The sequence below is a fragment of the Eublepharis macularius genome, chromosome 4 (genome assembly GCF_028583425.1).
Source record: "Eublepharis macularius isolate TG4126 chromosome 4, MPM_Emac_v1.0, whole genome shotgun sequence".
NCBI classification, from domain to species: domain Eukaryota; kingdom Metazoa; phylum Chordata; class Lepidosauria; order Squamata; family Eublepharidae; genus Eublepharis; species Eublepharis macularius.
Window position 1 is genome coordinate 57,744,193 of NC_072793.1, and position 22,050 is coordinate 57,766,242.

The following is a 22,050-nucleotide window of genomic DNA, read 5'->3' on the forward strand; positions in this document are numbered from 1 at the left end:
GCGGGAACTGACCAGGGAGCGCCTAGCCAGGCTCGCTGGAGGTTTCCCCGGCAGGCGCCCGGCTGCTAGCAGCGGCTTGGGCCCATATGAGGCAGGCTTCCATGGAGGCAGGGGGAACAGCACGTAAAACACAGTCCAAAGCAGGGAACAGGCACGGTCCGTGGCAGATGGCTATACAGGCATGGGGCACACTTGTAACACAGTCCAAACGCACACTAGGAGGTCCAGATACAGGTCAGGGCAGGGCTGCCCAGAAATAGAGTCCTTTGTGCAGTTATCCAAACATGGAGTCAGTAAACTGCACAGTCTATAACAGCAGCAAGGCAATTGACACGCAGGCAGGAAACTGACACGTGTATTAACACACACGTGCAAAGCAGTCTTAGTGTAGCAGTGAAGCAGTAATGCAGGAAACTTTGACACAGTTCATGGCAGGCTTTAAAGCAGGGGAGGGGGCCTACTTGGCAACAATTCCCCCCCTCGGGGACTCCGGGACGTCAGGCACGGCGGTCCCCGAACTTGACTTCAAAGGCGAGGTGGTCGGCAATGTCCGGTGGCCGAGCTTCAAGCGAAGGAGTGGGAAGGGAAGGAGGGGGAGGCGTCACTCAAAAATTTAGTTTGGAGAACCACCTACCCGAATAAGTGCAATTTGGATCAGCCAATGGGCTGCAGGTCTCTGGGTTCACACCAGGGGGTGTGCTAAGTGCAACCGTCAGAATAAATAGCAATAATTCATAAGCAATAGTAATTCTTAGTTACATAAGCAGTAATGAGCAATTCATAGCAATGAGTAATTCATGTATATAAGCAGCAACAATTCATATTTTGCGTACATAGATCAATTCATAACTGGAGGTAACTCGTTCGCAATTCATGGTGGATTAAAACACTAAAAACCAGGAGCAATTCATATACATGGATTAATTCATAGGCATAGAATTAAAAGCAAGGGCAATTCATGGATACAATTCATGAATGTAAGAATAAAAGCAGGCTACTTCATAGGAAGTTAAAACAAAGCTCATAGGTGAGGGAATAATTCATATAAGAAAGTGCAAGTCAGGCATAGATCAATTCATGGAGGGTAGAGCAATTCATAGATGGTTAAAATCATAAATACATAGATATATATATATGACCAAAAGCAATAAACCAGGAAGTTAAAACCAACTCATAGATAAAAGCAGCAATGATAAAAGCAAGTGCGAGGAAACAATTCATGAGGGTAAGCGGCGGAAGGGCTCATAGGGGACAGAAAAATAAACTTCGCAATTAAAAGGCTAACTCATGCAGCCAGATTAAAACCAAATTCATAGAGTCTAAAATTAGGAATAAAATACCCTTTAAAAGAGACCGTTCGGGAGTGGTCCCGGTTAAAACCAAATTCATAAGATGATAAATAGGCTAAAATTACCTCGGCGGAGGGAGTCAGGTTAAAAAGGCAATTCATAAGGTTAAAATCAAATTCATAGGGATAAAGTTAATAGGGGGTGATAAAAGAGTCCCAGTTCATGGGAAGATCATGGGCGCACTTGCAGTAGATAGAGGGAGGGACTAGTTAGGGGCTAAATTCATGGGAGTAAAATTCATGGAAGGCAATGGAAAGAATTTCATAGAAAGCTTAAAACAATGGAGCGGCAAAGATCACAGACGGCTCAGTCCGCAGTACAGCTGCTAGACTGGGTTGCATATATACAGGAACAAGCAAACTTAGTCCATGTGTTCCAAAACACAATTCCACCCCCCCTTGCTGTCTGCGTCAATCCGCAGAGCAGGGTCGGCTGGCGGCAAGAAGGGCTTCAGGCACACAGTTCTAGTCCTCATGGAGGTGGCGCTGCTGGCGGTCGTTTGGAGACGGGCCGTGGGCTGGGAGGCAGGGAAATACGTCCCCCCCCTAGTCCACAAGAGGGCCTCGGAGCGGTGTCCGGCAGCAAAGCGTCCATGGGGCCGGTGCAGAGTTCTTACACATAAATGCACAAGCATAGTTCGTAATAACATAAGCAATAAAATGAGCAAGGGATAAAAATAGGGCGCCAAGAACAACCATTAAGGCAGAAGAAGGTCGGGGTTATAGTGATCCAAGCGGTAAGACAGTTGGAGTTGCTGGAGCTGTCGGCGGCTCCAACAGCCCAAATAAAGTAGTGAGGTGCACAACAAAACTTGGAAAGCCAAAATAACAACGATCGGGTGTAAGGCCAAATTGTAAATTCCAGTGGCAGTGGGGCTCCAACCAAAGAGGGTTTCCCACCACGAGTGCTCACCGGTGGTCTTTATTCTGTTGGGCAAGATCCAAAATTTCCTTGCCGTTGTGGGACACAACCAAAGCAGTAGTGTCCCCGTCCCTCTGGATGCTCTGGAGGGTGCGGTGGAGCTGGGGGTGGGTCAGGAGCTCGTGGATTAATTCCAGACCGATGCCAAGGGGAATGGGCTTCACATAACGATAGATGGAGGGTGCCACCAGGATCTCTTCTTGGGTCCAGACCGGTACCGTGTAGGTGAAGTCGCAGGCTGCCACCGAAGACAGGTTGCAAAAGCAGCGATTGACTCCCGGAATCACGGGCTTGAGCTGGAACGAGTTCAGGATCACAAAATCACAGGCCGTTCGCACGCAGGCACATCCTTTCCCAAGGTAGACCACAGCGGAGCTGTTCTCCCGGACGACCTCAAAGGAGCACTCGTTGAGGGCGTCGACTTGCGGGGCTACACAGGGGTGATGAGGTGCAAAGGCTTGGTCCTGGCAAATGAAGCCGGTCTGGTCTCGATGCTGGCACCCTTGGAGGCTGACGAGCTGCCATCCGGTCGGGGTGAAGCGGGCCCAATGGTCGGGGTGGCTGGCGTAGAGGACTTCGGTGTCGCTGACTTGGAGTCCCAGAGGCACGACTGGATACACGTGGAATGACTCGTGCGCACTGGCCGTTAATAAAAATAATTTAAGCTCCTGGGTGGTCGGTGAGAATGAGGAATTTACGAGAGACCACCAGGATTCAAGCTCCAGTTCTATGGGTGACAATTTGGGCGTAATCAATCTTTTAATTTCCAGGGGCAAGTGCCCGTCCGTGGCTTGCCGAATTAGCCCCATGGCCACAGCCTGATTTAATTGTTGGGCTTGCATACATGCCATGGCTATTGACACGTTGTGTTCAAAAGACTGCGTTCCTTTGAGCAGCAGAGAAAAATCTCTTTCAGTTTGACTCTCCCAGTTAACTAAAATGGAGCTGATCTCGTGTTGCCCATTTGCAATGGAATTTAGGGACTGCACCACCGGTTTACCTAAGTCGGAGATGCTAGTCGTGACATGGGCAAACTTATTAGCGAGAGTCTCAATGTTGACCGAATCCATGATTGCTAAGCCTCCGGCTGCAGGAGCAGTCCAGTCGGCAATGCTTCGTTTGGCACGCGAGAGAGAGGGGGAGGGATCGATCCACAGTTGTAGCCATGCATTCCAACCCTTGCTACCGGCCTCCAGATAGGGAGCGCACTGCGGCAGCCTCTGGGTTACATTTAGCTCAGCTAAGTCTATGTGGATTTCTTTTAAAGACATTTGCGGGCGGACTAGAACTCTCTCTCGAATGTCAGTTTTCAAAACATGGGAGCCCACTATATGCGTGCCGCCTTGGCTCAATTGTTCATTGCTAGCAATCAAAGGGTCAATTTGGATGGTGTGGGTCTCCTGGGTCCGGATCAGCAGGGAATAATTGCCTGGTTCGTGAGTCGAATTTACAAAGAGCAGCCCAAGCCGGTGAAATTTCTCTACTAGGGGCTTGGTTTGGCATTCGGGCGTTTGCTGAACCAGTATCCAATCGGGTGGGCCGTGTTTGGCTAGGTCTTCCTCCTTTACAATCCAGGTTAGTTTCTCCCAGCGTTCTATAGCAAAGGAGAGAACTGCGCCTGAAGGGGGCGTGATAGTGACAGATGCCGACTCAGTGGCAGTAGTGCCTAGTAGGATGGTCATTCTAAAGGGGTCTCCTGCCTTCCATACTGCGGCCGACACTAAAATAACTTCACAGTATGGTCCGAAGGCCTCAGTGACAAATGGCGAGGTTTCGAAGTTGGCAGGGGTGGTATATTTGTCTACCACCGGGACTGCGGTGAGGGCTGGCCTGATACGGGGAAGAAACATACATGGAATCGGAGCAAGTGGTGACACTGTGTCAGTAGGTGAATAGCATACTAATTCTTGGGACATAGTTTTGACTCCCACACATAAAATAACAAGCTCAGGGGGTCGGATCCACTGCTCTTCGCAACTGCGGAAGTTAGTGCGATCCGTGGGGGTGGTCATATTGCTCTGCTGTACAACCTTGCAGACCATCATTTCATTTCCGGCTAGTGTATTGATACATCTCCAGTGGGGGTAGGGCATTAATTTGGACGGGCGTCCCTCTGTTAGGGTGCCTGCCAGCACGAGCAAACACAGAGTAACCAGGTGCCTCATCTCCTGGCCTTCCTTTTCCTTTTGTGGTGAAAATATCCTGGGGAGGCCTGCGGATATAAGTACAGGTTCCCTGAGTTTGTTGCAGCAAAATAAAATAAAGTGAAGCGGGGAAAAAGGGAGGGCGTTTTTCTGCCAGCACTGTCTATTAAGCGGGGTTCGAACGAGAAGTCCCAGGGGCACTAAGCGAGCCTTCCAGCTTGTTGCTCTGGGGAACTCCTGTGCGGAGGCTTCTTCCTAAAGCATGTATATTTCAGAGGGGACGTTTTTGCGTCGAGCAAGGGTCGGCTGAACGTTGGGCGGGGTTATGCAAACTCGCCCCAGGGGTCCCTGGGTGCCTAGGCTATGTGGCCTTCAGGTGCCCCTTGCTCAGTGGCGGGCTGCTTTTATTTTGCGGGCTGAGAGCTATCGGTCCGGCTCGGCCTGGCCTTGCCGTTTTGAAAGGAAAAAAAACTAGAGAGCGGTTTCCATTAACTATAAGGGTTACTGCTAAAGGAGACCTTCGTTCTATTTTTCTAAAATAATTTTTAAGTAGATGAGGTTAGGGTTGAAGGTATGTTTTATGATGGTTTGCTTTTGCTTTGCCTTTTTCCCTCTGCTTTTTTTGCAGGACCTCATGTATGTATTTCAGCGGACCATTTTTTCCTAGGATCAATTTTTGGAGGGACTCCCTCGGGAGGCCCCAATTTCATGTTAAAAGAAAGAAACACACAAAGCAAAAGCACACGGGTGTGGGATACTTTCAGGTTGCCCTCACTTGGAAGGCCTGGCAGGGCTCCATTATAACTTCAATATGTCTCCCCCCCTTCTTTTCCCTTATACGGTATGGGCAAGGGAAAAGATATCAGTACGTGGGGCAAGCGGCTGCTGGCGGAAAGGGCCGAAGTGGAGCCGAAGGTGCTCGGCAGCGTTTATCGAAAAGCGGCGGAGGCGGCCGAGATCTGCCGGCGCCACTGTGTCTGGGTTGTTCGGGGGTCATCTTGGCGCGGGGGATCCTGGCTATGTAAATGAGGCACGCTGCCCCTTGTGCGTGGCGAACGCACCCCAATAACACATTCCAGAGGTAACATATTTACAAAATACTGGCGGGTCTTTTACCTTTGCACTAAAGCGTACTAGATGGTGGCGCCGTATAGCAACTCACCATGACGAATATGAACATTAGTAAAAGAGGGATGTTGGGCTTCCTGGGGGTCCTTTTCCAGGGGAGGCACGGCCCTCAAAGCCAAAGCCGACCATCATGCGAAAGCGTGGGTCTGGCAGGTGAGACCCTGAATCTACGTAGATGCGGGATCTTCACCAGCACGGCGGGTGAAATGTTTTCAAATACAGAGATCACCTTTATTGGTGCATCTACGGTATTGGAAATCACCTTTGGGCTAAAGCCTCTCCAAAACTTACCACAAGGCAACTCTCTTTTGCCTGTGCAAAAAATTTTTTCCGAACATGCGGCTTAAAATCCAATTAAGAATCACTTTCGGTGGTGGTCCTATTTGGCCTTGGTTGCCGTGTTCCCCCTATACTCAGGGTCCCAACTGTGGGGCCCGCCTAATGAAGTTAAAGAATAGAACTGGAAAAACTTTTGACATTCACATCTACATCTACATATTCTGCTGTTTCTTTTATACTAGAGCTACAAAGGTCTGGTCTAAGGGGACACAGGGTATCTCTGGCCCAGGGTGAAGGGATATCTGGCGAATCACTGGGCAGAGGGGGGCTGGGCTGGCGGCGGCCCCCCCAGGGTCATATACTGGTGGGGCGGTCTGGAGCGGCTTCCCTTTCCATTCCTTTAATTGAGAGGCATGGAAGTATTTTAACCAAGTGCCTCCTGTCTTCCTCTGGATAGCTACCTGATAGACGGCTGGAGAGACTCTTTTCGTGATTGGGACGGGGCCTTGCCATTTTGCCGCTAGTGAGTGTGCCTTCTGTGAGAACTTTCTATATAAAACGAGCTGTCCTTCCTCCCACTGCCTGGGGTTCCTGACCCATCCTAGTTTGCGGTCCATATCCTTCTGAGCTGTGCCTAACTTCTGGGCCACTTGCATGTGGACGGCGTGTATGGATGAGATGAGGTCCTGAACCCAGGCGTCATTAATTACTACGGGCTGCATATCAGAAGGGAGCTGCGTGTCTAGCCAGAAGGCTTCTGGGAGCTGCATTTTCCGTCCTGTCATGACCATATGGGGCGTGAGCCCGTGAACTGCGGTGGTGCCTCTGATGGCCATTAGAATTATGGGGAGTTTTTCATCCCAGTCTCTCCCGGAGGAGCGAACCATCTTGCGGAGAGCCTCCTTGAGGGTCCGGTTGGTTCTTTCTATGGCGCCGGAAGCCTGGGGATGGCCGGCTATGTGAAAGCGTTGTTGGATGCCTAACGCCTTGCAAAGTTCCTGGGTTACTTCTCCGATAAAATGTGAGCCCAAATCGGAATCCATGACTCGTACAGTGCCCCATCTCGAAAACACATTATTGAACAGTAGTTTGGCCGTGGTGGCTGCAGTGTTATGCTTACACGGGAATGCCTCGACCCATTTACTAAAGGGATCTATGACAGTGAGACAGTAGCGATTGCCGCGGGGAGTGGGAGGAAGGGGGCCGATAAAGTCAATCTGTATACGAGCCCAGGGTCCATCAATTCTCTGATGCTGGAGGGGAGCTCTAGGTCCAGTTGGGTCTGCATTGACCATAGCACAAGACAGACAGTTGTCCACCCATTGTGCTACTTTGGTACGCATGCTAGGCCACCAACCAACCTCTTTGACCCTCTCCAGAGTCAGATCCTTGCCTCGGTGTCCCTGCTCATGGACAAACTGAATCAGGTCGGCCCTGACTTCCAGTGGCACTACCCAGTGGCGTTCACCGGCTGCATCTACTGCCCAAACTATGCCTTCTTCTTTTCGGATCAATAGTCTTCCTGTCTGATCTCTTCCTGCGGCTAGGAGGTCTGCTACTTCTGGGTCAGATATCTGCAGTTGTGCTAGGTCTAGTGTTCCTGCGATTCCCTGAGCCTGGCTGCGGGCTTGTGCCCGGGTGGTGACAGGGTGGAGGGGACAATCGGTGGCTGGTTCCGGTAAGGGAGCATTCTCCGTGGCGGCCGCCTTGGCTGCGAGGTCTGCCTGGTCATTCCAATAAGCGGTCTCTGAGTTTGTCTTTTGGTGTCCCTTAACATGGGTAACCTGCGTTGGGCCTGTGCGGGACTGAAGGAGCGCGGCTACTTGCTGCCATAGCTGTAGGTGGGCTACGGGTTTCCCATCACTAGCTCTCCACCCCTGATTCTGCCACACCGGGAGCCAGACCATGGCGGCTTTGGCCGTCCAATCCGAGTCTGTGTAAATGGCAAGTGGGCTTTCTGGGGGCTCGAACTCAAGCACTGCCAGAAGCGCTTGCACCTCAGCCGCTTGGCTGGAATGGGGGTGGGCTGGACCCTTTAGAGTGCATGCGTCGCTCACTCGCACGGCGCCGTAGCCTGTCCGAGGGGAGCCTCCAACGTGAAAGGAGGAGCCGTCGCAGAACCAGCATGTGAAGCCGTTCAGTCGGGCTTCCTCTAGTGGGACTCCCCAAGTGGCTGGCCAAACAACCTGCGTTGGCGGGTCCAGGGGGCACTCGTGCTCGGTCCCGGTTACTAACAGGCCATAGGGGGCTGGTGGCTCAGTGGTTTCCTTTTTAAACTCTATTCCGCGGTTGACCAGGGCCAGGGTCCACTGTGCTATGCGGGCGTTTGAGACTTGTCCATCTTGTATTTTGCCAGACAGAATATATTTGAGGGGTGTGTGAGTGGTTTGAACTATTGTGCGTGAGCCTCCTATGATAAATTCCCAATGGGTGAGACTCCAAACTAGAGCAAGGCAAGTCTTTTCGCATGGGCTGAACTTGGTCTCTACTGAAGTTAGATTGCGAGAGGCATAGGCTACTACTCTCGCGGCTCCCGCTTGTTGCTGGGTGAGCGTGGCTCCTATGCTCTTGTCTGACACGGCTAGCTGAATAAAGAATGGCTGGGTAACATCTGGATGGGCTAGGGCCGGGGCTGCGGCCAGGCTGCGCTTCAGTTCGGCTAAGGCTGTCTGTTGATCTGGTCCCCACTCCCAGGGAGTGTTCTTCTTAAGGAGAGCATAAAGGGGGCGAGCCTTGTCTGCAAAGGACTCGATGAAGTCTCGGGAAAAGTTAAAAGTTCCTAGAAGGGCTCTGAGGGAGGGGACATCGGTGGGTGCAGGCAGCTTGGAAATGACCTCCATTCGCTGGGCATCCGGGGTGCGACCCTCGGGTCCCAGGGTCAGACCCAGGTACTTGACGCTGGTCTGAACCAATTGGGCCTTTTCCCTGCTTGCCTTGAACCCAGTCTCGCGGAGGAGTTCCAGGACTTCCCTGGTGATCTGGCGGGCTAATTCTTCCGTAGGGGCGTGGACTAAAATGTCATCCACGTAGCTCAGTACGTGGGGCCTCGAGGAGGGTTGGAGGCGTTCCCACATCTGAACTACATGGGCATGACAAATACTGGGGCTGGAGTGGAAACCCTGGGGTGTCCGCTTGAATGCGTATTGCTGGCCGCGGAAAGTGAACGCGAACTTGTACCAGCAAGACTCATGCAACCGGATGGAGTGGAAAGCGTTGGCCAGGTCTATGACCGAGTAGAACCGGGACCCAGCGGCAATGGCCGTCAGGATCTCGTTGTACTTGGCCACAACCGGGGCAACTGGAGGGGTGGTGGCATTCAGGGCCCGAAAGTCGACCGTCATTCTCCAGGTCACTCCATCTGCTTTCAGAACTGGCCACAATGGGGCGTTGCAGATGGACTGCATCGGGAGTATGACGTCCCACTCAAGGAGTCCTTCTATAGTCTTGGCTATCCCTGCTTCATCTTCCGCTGGGTACTTGTACTGTCTTTGGGGAGGGGGGTCCTTTCCCTCAATCAGGACGCAGGCGCCCTTCACTATCCCACACTCGGCTTTGTCTGTCACCCAAACTTCGGGAAAGTCCTGAACCCAGGGGTCTCCTGTGATGGGGGCGAGAGGCAAAGGGGCCTTAAGGGCTGCACATCGATGGACTGCATTGACGAAGTCTGGGCCTCCCGGGATGCGCCACAGGAGCCCGTTCGCTAAGTCAGTGGTCAGTCCCTCGGCTCGGAAGAACGGCATACCCAAAAGTCCATCATCTTCTCCCCGGTTTGCGCATGCCGAAATCCGGGTGGCCAGGTTCCCAACGGAGAGGGGGATGTCCTGCCAGACCGGGGATTCCTGCATGCCGCCTCCAAAACCGGCGAGCTGCATGGTGGTAGAGGTCTGAGTTCCCTTTGTAACTAAGGTGGGCCGGAGTATATTAAGCGAAGCTCCGGTATCTATGAGGAGGGTGGCAGGCTTCTTCTTTTCCCCGGGAGTCCCGATCCCTGCCTTTACTGTCGGTCTCCCCCATGTGTCCGGCTTTAGTTTGGCAACTATGCCCACGGAAGGAGACTGGGACTCGGGGCGACCCTATTCTGATCCTGCACCCTGGTCGGTGGAAGCGGCGCTTCCTCTGAAGGGGTTGTTGGGGCTCGGGCGTTCCCGGACCGCAGCTATCGGGGGATTCGAGAAGGAAGGGTCTGGCGGTAAAGGGGGCGCCGACGGGGGTACTGGGGGCTGCTGCTGGTCTTCCCACTCCATGATCGCCTTCATCAGAACGGACGTGGGCTTTCCATCGAATAGCTCCATGTTCACTCCAATGTTTTTGAGGCGCATCCAAAGTTCCCACCGGAGGGGGTCCCTGGACTGGGGCGTGCTGCCGCGGTCCCGGTAGCCCTCGTGGTCGCCCTGTGATGCTCCCCAAGCGTTAGACTGATCTGGAGGCGGGTAGACCTGATGGTTATACGGGTGCGATGCTCGAGAATGGGAAGGGGCTAGGGGCGCATCTTGTGGTCGGGGCCCGTGGGGTCCCTGCTGGGAGGAGGAGCCGTAACTCGGGGTGGGTGCAAAGGAAACTCCCGGGCGGTAGTCCCTTGGCCCTCTTCCCCGGTTAAAACTGCTGCTCCTTCCCCTCAGGATTCCTCCCCTTGCCTCCGAGTACGAGCTGCGTCCCTGCGGTCGGTACTGAGAGTGGGGGCCATGATTGGCATAAGTGACTGCACTTATCGGCTCGCTCTCCTTCCTACGAGAGGCCGGGGACTTCACATGGCGGATGGCGCCGGTTTCCCGCAACAGGCCAGCAATGCTCCTGATACGAGCTTCCAGGTCTACCCATGAGATGCTCCCAGGTTCTACTCCTGCTAGGGCTAGGCGAGTGGTGCTCGCACATTGGTGCGATCAATAGCACATTGGTGCTATTGAGACCATCTATAACTGCCCTCCTGAACTCTAACTCGTCAAAGTCGGGTACATCGCTTGCATCTAGGTCCACTTCGTCTGCTAGCTCAGCGAGAAGCTGCTTCCTAGCTAAATATGCCTCTGGGTCCTCTCCGGGCTTTTGGGACTCTGCAATATACAGGGCCTTTAAACTCTTGGTGGGCCATAGGAATGCGCACAGTTCTTTGATGGACCCGTACTGACTGCGGGTGGCTAGCCTTCGATTAGAAACGTAAGCATTAAGGGCTGCGACTATTTCGGGGCTGGCACAGTGGCGGGCCAGTTGGGCCACATCGGAACCACTAGCGGAGGGCTGAGAGGTGGTTACGTGAGTGAACCATTGGATGGCCGTGTCTCGGTTTAGGGGCCCCATGCGATCTGCTATGGCTTGGAGCTCATCGGGCCTCCAATTGCGGGTTTCTTTAACGACCCGGTCTGTCTTCCTGCCGTCCTCGTCCATGGATACAATTTCCTTAGTAGCTATCGGATGGAGGGGCTGTGGGGCTTCCTCGGGCTGGGGCGACTGAGATGCCCAGCTATCCTTACTATCTTCTGGGAGGGCCAAGAGGGCTGAGGGGTGCACGGCGGAAATTACGGCCTGTTGCATCCCCAAGTGTCGCTTCAGGGCCTCTAGCTCCCTCTTACAAGCTGAATGGTCCGCGGCTGTGGTTTTAGACTGGTTGTGATCCGCCATGAACCGGGCGGCATGGGTGAGCTTAGTAATCTCTTCTTGTCCCTCAGTTAGTGCGTGCTCAGCCATATCGGCACGAGCGGTGGCCGCTTCAGCCTTGTGCTGAGCGTCCTGGAGGGCGGTAGTTAGTCCTTGCTTTTCTAGTATGAAATTGACGCGTTCGGCGCGCCACTCAACTGCTCTTCTCTCGTACTCTTTTTCCTGTTCGGTTAGCTTAGTCCTGAGAGTCTGGATTTCTAGACGCAAGGCGTCCTGCTCTCGTTCTGACCTCTCCTCTAACTCCTCCTGCGCTGTGTGCAACTTACTAATGAGGGACACGCTGTCCTGTAGGGCAGTGAAAAGTGCCCAAGCTCCGTATCTATCTTTCTTACTGGACCTAGGTTTCTCCTTCTCACAAAAATCCTGGAAGGCGCTTCTAACTATCTGGAGTGGGTCAGGCCCCTTGAAGGAACCGGCTTCCCAAGGGCAATCTCCCTTCTTAACTAGCCACTTCTCCAGGTGGGGCACGGTGGGGTTTGCCCGGTACATTTTACTTTTTATTTAAAACTACTTAGGGGTTTTTCCAACTTTTCCTCTCTATGTTCCTTCGGGAGGTTTATCCTTCCCTTCGGTCCTCAAGGATTTTTAAACTGGGTACTACACAGGGTTTTTACCAGGGGTGGTTTTAAAGGTCCTACTTTTAGGTTTACAAGGGTATTTTTAAGGGTTCTACACTCAGTTCTTCTCCACCGGGGGAGAAGGAAAATTCCTATTCCCGTTTCAAGCTTGCCTACAAGCCACGGGACCAGGAAAGCTTACTGGCTCAGAAGGTGCTCTCAAGCTGTCTAAGCCCAAGAACCAAAACGCTCAGTGCTCCCAAGCCTCTGCTCAGAAGCCAAAGCTCAGGGGTCTCCCAAGCCTCTGCTTAGGCAACCAGAAATGCTCCCAAGCCTCTGCTCGGAAGCTACAATGCTCTCAAGCTCTCTGCTCAAGAACTAAACTCAAAGTGTCCCCAGGCCTCACGCTCGGAGACAAACGGTTAAACTGTCTCCAAGCCTAGACCAAAAGACTAAATGCGCTCAAGGACTGCCTCTGCAAGTCCCCAAGCAAAAGTGCCCAGGAGTAAAACTACGGTACTCCCAAGCGAGGTGCGCTCAAGAGTTCTAACAACTCCCAAGCAAAAGTGTGCCCAAGAGTCCCACTGACTCCCAAGCGAGGTGCGCCCACGAGTCTGACTTAAAACTCGCAAGCGGAAAGGCGCCCAAGAGTGTAACTTAAAACTCTTAAGCACGGTGCGGCTGGCTGCCGCGGGGCTTCAGGAACCTGGCTTCAGATTCCCAAAGCTAAATGAACGGACTAACGATCCCTTCACGTTTCCTCCGGAGCGGGGATTGAAGCCTAAGTGCTGGCAGGAGCGGGGTTTGGACGGGCTTAGGAGAGACGGGGGAGGGGGAAAAGAATTTTATATGTGCTGCTTCAGGATATATATAAATCTATAGAGCCTACTTCTGGGATCCCACCCACATAGACGCGTTTAGGTGGCCCGGAAGGTGGCCAGGAACTTCACCAGTTCAGAGGTCCTCACCCACAGTACACCGGTTATAACGGCTGGAGGGCCTCGCGGTGCACCACAAAAGGCAAGTAGTCCAAAGCTGGCTGAAGGAGGAAATGGGGAAAAAGCCAACCCACAAGATAGAAATGCTCGCTAGAGCCACACACACTCACACTTTTAATTTCCCTGAGCTAAATTGCGCTCCTTACACTGAGGTCTGGAAAATTTTCCTCTAAGTCAGTTCGCTGAAGACACGCGTGTCGACTCACGTGTATTCACACGAACTGGGTTATGCCCGCATTCTCCACCAGTAAACTGTTACCAGAACTGCTCTTTATTATAATGGGGAATTAGCTATAGCAGTCTGTAACTTAAAATTAAGCGCGGATCATAACCTATGTATACGGAGGTCCCGATCCCAGACACTCTAGTGACAAAGAGGCAGACTACAAATAAGTTCCAAACACGTGTATTTAGTGTGGCGTAAGCCTAAACTTGCACAAGCATACAAGAGAACATACAAGATCTAAGAAATACAGAGTAGGAAATACAGAGACGTTCGCATTAGCTGGTTCCCAACGATGATAGGGGGAATACTCAATTATCCTGGAGCGAAGCAGAGATACAGCAGCGAGGGTGGCCCAATGCCAGCACTGGGACCACAGACGGACAGCAAGGAGGTCTGGATAGGGAATGGCCTGAGCCACAGACAGCGAGGGGTTCTGGATGGGAATGGCCTAAGCACCGAGTGGTCTGGGAGACCAGCTTAAATACCCCAAAACGTACCCTGGGGCTGGTGCTGTACTTGGTGGTTCTCACAGTCTAAAACAAAGGTTCTAATGGGCTACTGAATGGCTTAGATGGGCCACTTTAGTAATCAGATTGTGATAAGTGACACCTCAGGAAGAGGGGACAAAAGAGGGAGGGGGAAATCCAAGTGGGCTGAAAGGATGTTCCAGCGGACAGGGCTTGTCCTGATGTCATCAGCTTCTGGAATGCGGAGGTTTCTTTGAGATGCATTCTCTAAGTGCTTGGGATGGTCAGCACTTAGTTCTTCTCCGGGGCGGCTCCTAAGATATGCAGAGCGGGGCGAGGTACTCTCGCTGCGGACGTGGTGTGCCCGCTTCGCCGAAATGGCTTCCCAAAGCAGTCTTCCTCTCAGGGTCTTCTGGCTGCCTGAGAACATGGATGCCGGCTGGGCATAGCTGGGGCTGGTTTGCAGGTTGCCCGGTAGCGAGGGCAAGCTCGGGGACCGGCCCGCGGGAGGCTCCAGGCGGGAACTGACCAGGGAGCGCCTAGCCAGGCTCGCTGGAGGTTTCCCCGGCAGGCGCCTGGCTGCTAGCAGCGGCTTGGGCCCATATGAGGCAGGCTTCCATGGAGGCAGGGGGAACAGCACGTAAAACACAGTCCAAAGCAGGGAACAGGCACGGTCCGTGGCAGATGGCTATACAGGCATGGGGCACACTTGTAACACAGTCCAAACGCACACTAGGAGGTCCAGATACAGGTCAGGGCAGGGCTGCCCAGAAATAGAGTCCTTTGTGCAGTTATCCAAACATGGAGTCAGTAAACTGCACAGTCTATAACAGCAGCAAGGCAATTGACACGCAGGCAGGAAACTGACACGTGTATTAACACACACGTGCAAAGCAGTCTTGGTGTAGCAGTGAAGCAGTAATGCAGGAAACTTTGACACAGTTCATGGCAGGCTTTAAAGCAGGGGAGGGGGCCTACTTGGCAACAGTCATCATAAGTTGGCTGTGATTTGACAGCACCTCACACACACACACACACACACACACACACACACACACACATGATGTGAAGTACAGTTCTTTGTGTGTCTACTTAGATGATTCTTTCTCCTATGTAACCACCGCACTGTTCGTCTTTAATTAGGGCTAACACCTTCTGTAGAAATTGAAAGTTTGTACTCAGTTCAGAATACTTGAATTACTTAAAAACAATGTTAAAGATATGTTTTTATATCAAATGGTGATTAGTTTAGACTGCATAGACTCTGCATAGGAGTAACACATAGAATGGAATGTTCTGATCTCTAAGTAGACACTATAGAAACTAAACCACATCATGTATTGTTCAACCGCCTAATATTTTATGCCTGTTTTCAGCTTCCAGGCTTGAATCTACCACTCCTGTTTCTTTGCTTTTGGAAATAAATTAATTTTATAGCTGCCTGTTGTTGTTCTAAGATGGGTGGACCCTTGGGAACTGCCATAGGTCTTACCTACCTAAGGTAGCCTACAAGATTACTTACTTTGGGGTGCTTTAGAATCCTCGGTCTTTTCCCTCAACTAGAGTCTGTGTGGTGGCAAACTATTCAGTTTCAAAACCCTTAGGTTGGAGCTAGTTCATATCTCCCTCTGGGTTTAAATATATAGAATTTTTAAATCACTTTTTAAACATTTAATGTGTTCAGATCATAGTTCTGTCACCATAGAATTAAATCCATCTTTAAAACTGTGCATTATTTTCCCCATTTACTGTTTTAGAAATTGGATGCTCAATAAATACTATTTCTAGTTCACCAGCTGTGTCCTTTAATTAGCATTTACCCATCTTAAGTGTTACAATGTTGCATAGTCAAAGTAGAGGTGAAATGGAACACAACAGAAAAAATCTCCCTCATGTAAGTCACTTTTAAAATTGTAAGCATAAGGCGTATTTCCCAGTTGCATCCTATACCTAATTTCAAGATTCTTGTATGATGAGACATGCAAATAACTTTCCTAATAAGGGACACCTTGAAAGCACAAAATTGTATAACTCTTTATATCTGTCTTTCCATCTGTCATGCTGGCTCTGCTAAGTTTATTTTTTCCCATCATTAGGGAAAAGCCCTGCTGCTGAAACACCAATTTAGTTAATGCTGCCAAATGAATTGAACAGAAGAGAAGAATAATTCAAATGCAATAGATGCCATCCAGTAGGCAGAACCTTTTGAGCTTTGTTTCCTTCAGTCACTTACATGGTAAAGAGGAGAAAGCAAGCACATCATGGGGCTAACATTGGAGGAGAATGAACAATAATGGTAGTTTCAGTCAATATGCTCTCAAGGGATGGCTGGTTAGTTTTGGGGTTCTTTAAGAAAGATAAAATTCCCACTCTCTCCACCTGCACCTTCTGACACTCTTCTGTCACTGATTTCCATCTTTGTTTCCTCTCTACCTGGTATCCCAGATAAGGTTTGACTCCCTTGTTTCTTTTTCTTCTTGCATCAAAGCTGTTACCAAATCTTGCTGCTACTTCTTCCTTAGAACTTCAAAGGTTCCTCTTTCACCCCTACAGATACTGCTCAAGCTCTGTTTGTGGTGATCTATTGCTTGGTACTGCATTTGCTGTACACACGCAAATTACAGAAGCAACAGGACCAAGTTCCTCCTTATCACTAATGTTGTTTATTTATAAATAGACAATGAACATCGTTCTTTTCAGAGTAACAAGAATATCCCTACTCTGAGGACCTTAGAGTTTAAAACTTTTGCCCAGCAAGAGGAAAGGGAAGAATATGAAGCAAAGTTAAATAGATTATTTGTTAGTTACATGCACTTAGCTTAATTTCCATTGTGCGTGAGGTCAATGCGGTTGTGTCAGGAGGTCCTGATCCAATACCTGAAGTTTATTAATTGAACAATATCTATGAAGGTAGAGGAGGAAAGCCTGTTCATTTTTCTTACTCCTAATTGTTACTGTTTCTCTTGCTCTCTAGAATTCAATGGCGTTACCCAATCGACTAGTTTTTCAGCTATTTGATTACATAGGGAACTGTCTGTCTTCTGTTTACACAACTGCTTCCATTAATTGACATATTAGAATAAATTTAAAGGAAACTTTTTTAAAAGTTCCAAAAATACTCTGAACAATCAGGATGAGCAATGTGGTGTTTGTCACAGGTACCCAGAACAATCAGTCCCAAATATAAACCTGTTTGTTGCAGCTGTGCCATTCAATGGTCACAGTTTTGGACAGTTATTTGGCTTTTCTGGGATGTCTTGAACTGGGGGGGGGGCACACACCAGATTTTTTAGTTTGTCCACAGAAAGTCACAAAAAATGAATATTGGACAATGACAGTTCTATAGTATAATGCTTTCAGTTCTTGAAAGCTGTTATCTGCATATAGTGCTTATTGGCCTTTTTCATGTAATCTTTCTGTTTTGCAGTCTATTCAGAATGCTTCCTCTTCAATTATTTTTCTTTTCTATAGCTATGATCCTTGCTACAGTGATCATAGCTCTCTGTCTCCAGCAGAGTCACCTTCTAGCCTTGCATAGAAGCCTCTTCATCTTTCTGTTCTCTTATTCCTCTTCTATGCTCTCTCTCCTCAGCTCAGAGAGCTCTGCTGTCAGCATCTCTTCCTCCCACTCCAGCTTTTGTGCCTTCTTCTTTTCAAGCTCCTGTACCTGAAGCAGCCATTGTCCATCTGGCTTTTCCCTCTTGAAAGCCTGCTACTTCTACAAAGTCCTTCTTTGGTCTCCATAGACTCACTCCTTCTGCACATTCCATTCTTAGTTAAAGATGTCTTTCCCATTTCACTCTTCCACTGCCTTTTCCAACTCATCATGGGTCATAAGGAAGGGCTTCATAGCAAGAATCTTTGCCAATTCAGTATTGTTTTTAACAGCTAGCAGAGTTCAGCGAATAAATTTCAATTATCTGAATCTTCTTATAATAGCTATTACTGAGAACAGTCAGCAAAAGCAGCCACCACATCTTCCTTGCTGCAGCATAAGTGTGAAATTGAATATGCATGCACAAGGTTGCCAAGCCTATAAGAAGTTAGGGGCTTCATTGTATTGCTCAGGATTTCACAGTCATGTTCTTAATCCACAAAGGCAATTAAAGAATCTAGTAAGATATAAATGGACCATTCCTTCTCACCCACCTTCCTCTCCAATTTACACAGGAACCCAAAGTATCTACAGATATCTGTTGATGAGACTCAGCAGAAGAACATCCTCATTCCATTTATTTGAGTATTTTTTGCATACCTCCAGTTTTAAATGACCACAGGAACCCAAGTTTTTATTGATCTATAGAAGGCCATCCAAGAGACTGTGCTTTCAAAGGTTCTGTGAAGTGTTTGAAGGCTTACACAATAATCTTACACTTTCCAAGAAAACTAAGATCTGAAAAGGGCATCTGCACTGCTGTAAAATTTGGCACAGTGTAAAACAAAAACAACCAAGGATGATTTACTGTAGAGATGAAGTTAGGTGAAATTAGGCAATTTTGCATGGCGCCAGAGTAGGCACTAGTTTGAAGGGAGCCCCAAAGCCCTGTGTTGAACTGCTCCTCCCCTCCTCCAGACCCTCAGTCACCCTTCCTCCTGTGCTGCTGAAAAGCTACTGCTGCCTGTAGCTATATGCCTAAATGGGACTGACAGAAGCATAGGACAAGGAAGGGAGGAAGAGGGAGGTGCAATCACTGTGTCTGGCTTTGCCCACCAACTAGCTAAGACTTGCCATGGCAGTGCTTAGTATCCCAGGCAGCTCCAGCTCTACTCCTAGTCATTCTCCCAGCCATGCAATTGGATGGCAATCTTGAGAGATATCAGGCAGCTCCTTCTTTGACTCTTCCCTGGCTGCTTATGAGCGAGACACAGTAGCTTATATCTGCTGTGTAGTGCAGCACTAGGAACAGGGCTGGCCCTTGTGCTGGGGATATAGGGTTGCTAGGTCTCCTTAACCTCCCAGTGGGAGGGGAGGGGCCCCAGCACTTACCTTGTGTTTGCTCCTTGAGTGCATGCTCTTGGGGTGGCATGTTAAGTCTATACACTGCCTACATGGTTGGGATGACACTGATCCCTTTTGAATAGTGGCTATCAAGGTCACAGTTAGTTTGGGGCACCAAAAACCCTTGGACTGGCCCTAGTAAGTTGCTTTTGTTACAGAAAGGGCAACCGGTCAATAATGATAATAATAAAGAAAATGGTTGTATCGGAGGGGAAATTTTCAGTGGTAGCTCAAACTTTTTGTGTGGGAGCCATTTCCTTTGATAGAATCCCAAATTGAATAGAGGTGTGTATGAATTAATCTATGACATGAATGAAACCAATAATGACTGGGCAATTATCAGATATAAAAGGCTGTTGTATTTGGTCCTAGCACACTTATCAATGGCATGAGATTTCACCTTGGAGTAGAAGTTCCCACACGGGGTGGAAGGAGATGATAGGGATGGGGACTTTAGATTTGTGCTCAGATTGCTGAGCGATAAACATTCCAAGGAAATTGGCAGCCTTGCCTCAAGGACACCAGTGTTTGGCCTCATATTACAGCCAGTTAATATATGGATTCTGAAGTTACATATACATTGGCAATATCTTGCCCTATGGGGGATTTTGCAATTACATGTCTCAGCTGTAGAACACAGCTAGATACTGTTAAATTTTTGCTCTCACCGCTTCCTCAGTAGGAAATATTTATAATTCCTGTTTAATTTAATTTCTTAGTTGTAGTAATCGTTCTGAAACTGTCCTCAGTGGTGTTCTGTATTCTAATTTGCCCTGATAGGACTGTCTTTCCTCAGTTAATAAAGATGACTTTGTTGACTTAAAGCAAATGAGTGCAAAATAGTCCAACAGCAAAGGCAAGAAAACCTAAACAAAATAGTACATTATTAAACAGTATTGAGACAATAAACAGTACTGGTGATTAGACATGGGCACGAACCACAAAAAAAATGAACCATGGGGTTCGTGGTTTATGGTGTTTTCACGAACCGGGAACCACGAATCCCACGAACTGGGGCAAGTTCACAAACCAGTTCGTGGTTCGTGGGGTTTCACAGTACAATTCTATGGAGAGTTACTCCAGTCTAAGCCCATTGATTTCATTGGCTGCTTAGTAGTGGCAGGGAAAGGGGCATTTGATAGTTTAAAGGGCCCTTTCCTGTGGCTTGCAAGTGGCAGTTCCCTTAAAACTATCAGCTAGCAGGCAGCAGAGGGGGATCCCCCCTGCCGCCTGCAAGCTGATAGTTTAAAGGGACCTTCTGCGTCCCTTTAAAACGAACCAAACAGAACCAGTAGACCATTTCCGTGGAAGTTCGTGGAAACGAGCTTCCATGAACCACTGGTTCATGACCCATGAACCGGGCTGGTTCGTGGGTTTTTTTGGTTAGTATTCAGGTTCGTGCCCATCTCTACTGGTGATCAAGGAGCCAAAACTGTCCAATAATTTTTTTTTAAAAAAACCAGCTATATAGGAAAAGTCTTTTCCAACATGTTTTTGTTTTAACTTTTTTCCCCCAAAGGAGATAAATGTTTCAGTTAAACTGACACAGCTGGATGCAACCATAATCTTTGTTTTTTCTGGATTTGAAAAGATCTCACAACTTCAACTGCACTTGGGAGAGAGCATTTTCTGACAGCCACTGAGGTGGGCTTGTCCCTGCCAAGCATCACCCCAAATGCCTTAAGGGGACCCCCCAAGCTATAGGGGAACAGTATATGCATGCCATGTTTCCCCCCAAAAGGACCCACACCCAGTGACAAATCTGCCAGTGCTAAAGTTGTGACAAAATTGGAACAAGCAACCAGGAAACCAGCCACCAAACCCTATGTACCAGCAGACAGAAAAAAACCCCACCCAAAACACTGATGCCCAGAAACTAGGCTGAGGGAGGGATGGGTGTGATGCCACTTGAAAAGACTGCATGAGGAGCCTGAGCACCTGTGGAATTTAAGCTCGATCAGCAGACCTGACTGGAGACTGTGCTGTCCAAGTCCACTGACAGGTTCTGCCCCTGAGAGCCCAGTTGCATACTAGCTGACAGTGTGATTTGAATCTGTTGGTTTCTGCGCAGCCCCACAAAGGCTGCTGGGTGTCGCCTGGTCCAAGACAAGATGGCAGCTGCCCTGTACCACACCCTACACCCCATGGCTTGCAAATGAGGGGCCCAGGTGAATCTGGGGCTGGCGCTTATTAATAGCATTTATATCTTAAATGTCTTTTTTAAAGGGCAAATTCAAAGGCAAGTCTATCAACCATGTTGGCTATATGTTCAGAGGCAGTTTACCTCTGAATACCAGTTGCTAGTGTTGAGAAGATCACAAAGAAGGGCTGATACTTTTTTGCTCTGTTTGTGGGTTTCCTGCAGGCAAGGAATTGACCACTGCATAAATCAGAATACTTTGCAGCCCTTTGCTGCATGGTGAGGTTTTGAAAAATTAACATGGATGACTTTTTGATTCATCTGTTAGCCACTATGGTGAAGGAATACATGTTCTGCTTGAGTTTCATGAAGCCACCAAATCTGAATGACATTTGAGTTTCACATCAGTGCTTAATTTCTGAAGCGAGAAATGATGAGCTTCCCAGAGACATCTGGTTGAGCTTCATTTGGGATATACCTTAATCCTCTTGGATTCACTACTCATTCCAAGAAAATCTGTGGAAGGCAAGACATCTAAAGTTTATCTTTTGCCTTATAGGCTCACTGCGAGTATGGTTGTGGGGTGTCACAAAGACCTCCTGCATTTCAACATTTACCACTGCACCATTGCTGCCCTGGTTTTGCCATTTGCAAGATTCTTGAAATCAGAGATTAATTTCTATAAACAAATTCTTTTGAAGCCACTAAGGAGCATTTTGTGTTAGCTATGATTATTCTTTCTTGGCTGTTAAAGCTGGTTAGTGTTATTTTTGTTGTTACCCAGGTCATACAGTGTTATTTAAATAATGATGGTGCTGACAGTATGGCATCACATTCAGTTAGACATTTTTGCAAAGCTCCGCTTTGCAAACCACAGTTGTTTTATGGCTTCCTGCTTCTGAGCGGTAACATTGCTGCACTGTAAGTAGAATTGTCACAGGACTTGATCTTATTATGTCTGCAAAGTGGTTGAAATATCACATGGATCAGCAAGGAAAATATCATCTGCTTCACTGGGTCATTTACAGCTAGCTGTAAAACATGGTGCTTTATGTGGGTCCATAAAAAATAAATAAAATATAGGAGGGCTGCTTGATATATTGACAACCATAAGAAACCACATCTGCAGAGTGAGATTTCAGTAAATTGTCATTCAAGGTGGTTGGATGGGCTTCCATGCTCTTTTCACTGTT

The 22,050-nt window shown here is 48.9% G+C and overlaps 1 protein-coding gene across 1 annotated transcript in view; it reads left to right on the forward strand.

The window, feature by feature from the left end:
* DOCK2 (dedicator of cytokinesis 2) overlaps positions 1–22,050 on the forward strand; it is a 470,704-nt gene that overhangs the window by 418,453 nt on the left and 30,201 nt on the right. The window lies entirely within an intron of this gene.